Raw genomic sequence first — 6,000 nt, 5'->3', positions numbered from 1 at the left:
CACAGCCCGGCCGGTCAGGAAAGGGGGTGGGGACAAGCGAGCACCCCCCCTCCTGAGCTGTACCAGGCCGCGTGCCCTCAACATGGGGGGTGCTTTGTGGAAGGGGGGGCCGCGCGCCCCCCCCACCCCAAAGCACCTTGTTCCCATGTTAATGAGGACAAGGGCCTCTTCCCGACAACCCTGGCCATTGGTTGTCGGGGTCTGCGGGTGGGGGCTTATCGTAATCCGGGAGCCCCCATTTAATAAGGGAGCCCCCAGATACCAGCCCCCCACCCTATGTGAATGAGTATGGGGTACAATGTACCCCTACCCATCCACCTGTGAAAAAAAATGTAAATAAAACACAACACACAAGGGTTAAAAATAATTTATTGCACAGCTCGGGGGGTCTTCTTCCATCTTGGGGGTCTTCTCGCTGGACTCCTCCGTTATCTTCTGCTAGATCTTTTACTAACGGTGGAGCCCAGCTTTCTTCTTTGTCGCCGCCCGGGGGTCTTCCGCTTGTAAAAGAGCTAGAAGAAGGCGCGGAGGCCCGGCAAGAAGAACCGTAGAGGGGGACAAGACCCCCGAAGAGGGGGACAAATCCCCCGAAGTCGGAAGAAGACCCCCGGGCGGCGACGAAGAAGAAAGCTGGGCTCCTCTGCTAGTAAAAGAGCTAGCAGAAGATAGCGGAGGAGTCCAGCGAGAAGACCCCCCAAGACGGAAGAAGACCCCCAGAGCTGTGCAATAAATTATTTTAAACCCTTGTGTGTTGTGTTTTATTTACATTTTTTTTCACAGGTGAATGGGTAGGGGTACATTGTACCCCATACTCATTCACATAGAGTGGTGGGTCGGTATCTGGGGGCCCCTTTATTAAATGGGGCTCCCAGATTCCGATAAGCCCCCCGCCCGCAGACCTCGACAAACAACAGCCAGGGTTGTCGGGAAGAGGCCCTTGTCCTCCTCAACATGGGGACAAGGTGCTTTGGGGTGGGGGGCCGCACGGCCCCCCTTTCCCCAAAGCACCCCCCATGTTGAGGGCACGCGGCCTGGTATGGCTCAGGAGGGGGGGCTCTCGCTTGTCCCCACCCCCTTTCCTGACTGGTCGGGCTTCGTGCTCAGGTAAGGGTCTTATATGGACCTTGGGGGGGACCCCCACGCTGTTTTTTCGGCGTAGGGCTTCCCCTTTAAGTCCATACCAGGTGACGGGACCAGCAACGTGACACTGACTTCCTTCGCTAGTCCCCGCCTACCTGGAGCCGCTCTCAAAATGAACGGACTTTCCTCCCTGTGCGGGAAAGTCCATTCATTTCAAAAGTCCGGCGGACTAGCACACACACGGCCGGATTGTCCACCGGACTCGCAGTCCGGCGGACAATTTTTGAGTCAAAACTACTTTCTAAGTCCGCCGGACTTTTGGGGAAAAAAAGTCCACCGTAGCCCACACACGGGCGTATTGTCCGGCGGATAGTTTGATCGTGTGTATGCGGCATTAGAGTTTACATTTGTGTTTGATCCAGCTGATATCTGCTCTGTGTCTTTCGTGTATGACCTGGTTTGTTTGACCCTCCTTGCTTGCTTCTGATTCGGTACCGTTTGGACTCTGATCTACCTGTGTATGGCCCAGCTTGCCTAGACTATGCTTTACCTGATTCTACTGTAGTACCCTCATCTACAGCAGTGAACTACAAGGTCCAGCAAACATCTACCTTCATCTGCAGTGGTGAACTACAAGTCCCAGTTGACCTGCTCTGCTTAGACCTGCTCATGGTATGTGTTCTTGTTCTTTGAAATATTTGTATAATCAGCACACCTGAACTGTTACCTGTTATCTACTCCTGGCCTGACATTAACACGAGCCGTACATAAAAAGGGAAACCTATCATGGATCCTGAACAGGCTCAGTTGTTTGCACAAGAACTTTGCCGTTTATCCCATCAAGTTCAGAAAATGGCCACAGAGCTCACCAAGGTGCAATCTCCTTCTACTACCACTGCTACAAAAACTCCATCTGAACCAAAATTCCTTTGCCTGACTGGTTTTCTGGTGACCGTACAGGGTTTTGCAACTTTAAAAACAGCTGCAAATTATATTTCACGTTAAGGCCATCCTCGTCTGGCCCTGAAACTCAGAGGATTCAAATCATTATCTCTCTACTACAGGGTGACCCCCATGTTTGGCCCTTTAACCTGGAACCAAACCATCAAGCCCTGCCTTCTTTGAAGCACTCGGGTTGCTATATGATGATCCAGATCATGCTGCTACTGCAGAATCAACCCTGCGTAACTTAAAACAAGGAACTACCACAGCTGAAATGTATTGCTCAGGTGGGTCCCGGAATCTGTCTGGAATGATGCAGCTCTCCACAGCCAGTTTACAATAGGCCTCTCAGATGCAATTAAGGACGCTCAGGTCAACTTCTCCTACCCAACTTCACTTGAGGAGGCTATGTGTCTAGCCATTAGAATTGACCGCCACCAGCGAGAGAGGAGGCGAGAACAAGCAATGGCTGTGGCAAACTATATACCTACCTTGCCAACTATTCCACCTCCAATGCCAAATCTGAGGAAGAACCTATGCAGTTAGGCTCCACCCGGTTATCTGCCCAGGAACACACACGCTGGCGTAATATGGGACTCTGCTTATACTGTGGCCTCAAGGGTCATATGCTCCGTTTGTGCCCTACACGTCCGGGAAACACCAGGACCTAGGTAATTGCGAGGAGGTCACCTTAGGTCTCCTCTCATCTCCCCAGGGGGACAATCATATACTTTTACTCGCTGTCATTCAGGGGCTCATGAACTGCTGGCCTTGGTAGATTCTGGAGCCGCTGAGAATTTTATTGATAAGACTCTGATTACCTTTTTGTCCCTGGAAACTCATGCTCTAGATTTCCCAGTCCGCCTGATCTCTGTGGATAATCGGCCTCTCTCACAAGATCTAGTGCTCCAATCCACCAACACTTTCCAGTTACAATTGGGGGCTTTGCATTGGGAGAAGATTTCATGTCTTGTCATTGACTCTCCTTCCATTCCTTTGATCCTAGGCCTTCCTTGGCTTCAGAAGCACAATCCTGTAATTGACTGGCCAACAGGAAATATTCTGGCTTGGTCCAATCAGTGTAAAAAGAACTGCATCCAGCACCCTGTTCGACTTTCTACCTGTCAAGTGGGAATGGAACAGATTCCTCTTTGTTATAAGGACTTTCGTGATGTATTTTCTAAAGGGATTGCTCCTCCTCATCGCAGTTATGATTGTCCCATTGACCTCTTGCCTGACACTACACCTCCTCGAGGGAGAGTCTTTCCACTGTCTGAACCAGAGAATCTCGCTTTGCAAGAATACATCCAGTAAAACCTAGCTAAGGGTTTCATCCGTCCCTCCACTTCTCCTGCAGGAGCAGGATGCTTCTTTGTCCCGAAAAAGGATGGGGGACTGAGACTTTGTGTTGATTACAGAGGTCTAAATAAAATAACCGTTCCCAATCGGTATCCTCTCCCCCTCATCACAGAGTTGTTCTCTCAAATCCAGGGAGCCAAAATCTTCTCCAAACTGGACTGAAGGGGAGCCTATAATCTGGTGCGCATCCATGCAGGCGACGAACGGAAGACGGCCTTTAACACCAAGGATGGTCATTACGAATGTCTTGTCATACCTTTTGGCCTCAGGAATGCACCAGCTGTCTTTCAGAACTTTATGAATGACATTTTCTGTGACATGTTGGGTCGCTTCATGCTTGTATATTTACACGATATTTTGATATACTCTCCTAATCTTGAAACACATCAGAAGCATGTCTGCTCAGTATTAGCCCGACTAAAGACTCACTCCCTTTTTTGTAAAGCCTGAAAAATGTTTATTCCATGTTAAACAAGTACCTTTCCTGGGATACCTAATTTCTGACACAGGCCTCACCATGGACCCAGCCAAGAGTCAAGACATTTTAGACTGGGCACCACCTTCAGACCTGAAGGCAGTTCAGCGCTTCCTGGGCTTTGCAAATTTCTATTGAAAATTCATTAAGAACTTTGCCACCATTGCACATCCCATCACCTCTCTCACCAGGAAGACTCTGACTACATTTAAATGGACTACTGAAGCCCAGGCAGCCTTCACTCAGTTAAAGAAAGCTTTTACCTCTGCACCAATTGTACGCCATCCTGTCCTTAACCACTTCCCACCCGGCCAATGCATATATATACGGCCGGGTGGGAGCCGTCTACTCCTGATAGGACGTTCAGGAACGTCCTTCAGAAGTAGCGGGATCGCGCGTGCCCGCCCAGCAGTGCGATCCCGATGTGCTCGTGTCACCCAGACACGGCACATCTCAGATCGGCAGGAGGGCTCTGTGATTGGCCCTCCTGATCACATGACGGCCGTGTCCAATCACGGCCGTCATGTGATGTAAACAAACAGCCGGTTGCTAGGCAATCGGCTCTCCTCTCCTCACACGGAAGTCATCGCTGAGGAGAGGAGAGCAGAACGCTGCAGCCGGCTGATGATCAGTGAGTATGAGCTGCTTTTTACAGCTTTTTACTCACTGATCATCAGTCTAGTGTCAACACACAACACAGTATAAACACAGTCCCCACATATGTCCCCAAAACACACATGTCCCCAAAACATACATGTCCCCAAATAATAAAAACACATGTCCCTAATAATAAAAACATGTCCCCCACATATGTCCCACTAAAATCACATGTCCCAATGATTATCTGCACACATATGTACGTGATCACCTGCACACATATGTACATGATCATTTGCGTACATATGTCCGTGATCACACAAACCAATTATTATACACTTAACGGAATTTTTTTTACCAAAAACATGTAGCAGAATAAATTTTGGCTTAAATTTATGACAACATTTGATTTTATTGGATTTCTTTTCAAATAGAAAAAAGAAAATATTGTTTTTTTTCCAAATTTCCGCTTTTTTTGCGCTTATATCGCAAAAAATAAAAAAACGGAGTAGTGAATAAATAACACCAAAATAAAGCTCTATTTGTGCGAACAAAATGATAACAATTTCATTTGGGTACAGTCTAGCATGACCGCGCAATTGTCACTGAAAGCGCTAGAGCGATGAAAGCTGAAAATTGGGCTGGGAAGGAAGGGGGCGAAAGTGCCCTGTATTGTAGTGGTTAAGCTACCTTTTATTGTGGAGGTAGATACATCTGAAGTAGGGGTGGGGGAGCTTTTGTCACAAAAGGATCCTGTAAATGCTGCCATCCACCCCTGTGCCTTCTTGTCCCGTAAATATTCCCCAGCAGAGTGCAATTATGATATAGGCAACAGAGAACTTTTAAAAACAAAAGGAATAAAACTTGCGCTTGGTAAAAATTTTCATTCACGTTCCACTTAATGAACTTTTATCTTCACATATATGGGGCCTTGTAAATCACTTCATTTATCCAAAGCATGGGATTTGTTTTGATTTGTTTTTCAATTTTGTTGGTTATTTTTTTCACTTAATCACTAGTTTGTGCTTCACAGCATCAATCTGTAGTCTAAATAACTATTTGTCCTTCTAAAAGTGTTTTTTTTGACCATTTTTTTTGGTTTAATAACCCCTTTTTTGTTTATTGCACAATATGCACATGTGTATTGTTTATCATTGATGTTTTACTTTTTGGAAACATTATCTTTGAAAGTTTTTCTCCTGATTTATTGTTTCACTATATTCAGTCACGTGTTATATATTAAGCGCTGCACTGTTTTCCACATAACAGAGAACTTTTAGCCATAAAGCTAGATTTGGAGGAATGGAGACATTGGCTGGAGGGAGCTCACTACCCATTCATAGTTCTGACTGACCACAAAAACCTTGAATACATCCGTTCTACTAAAAGACTGAACTCACGTCAAGCCAGGTGGTCATTGTTCTTCGCCAGATTTGGCTTCACAATTTCTTATTTACCAGGACCAAAAAAGATTAAGGCTGATGCCTTGTCTCGCAGCTTTTTATCAGAGTCTCCTCCTCCACTTCCTCCACAACCCATTATCTCTG

Source organism: Lithobates pipiens, unplaced genomic scaffold (assembly GCF_037356315.1).
Source record: "Lithobates pipiens isolate NorthernLeopardFrog02 unplaced genomic scaffold, aLitPip1_a1.2 Scaffold_1, whole genome shotgun sequence".
NCBI classification, from domain to species: Eukaryota; Metazoa; Chordata; class Amphibia; order Anura; family Ranidae; genus Lithobates; species Lithobates pipiens.
The sequence above is the reverse complement of the archived record's forward strand: the minus strand, read 5'-3'. Positions refer to the sequence as shown.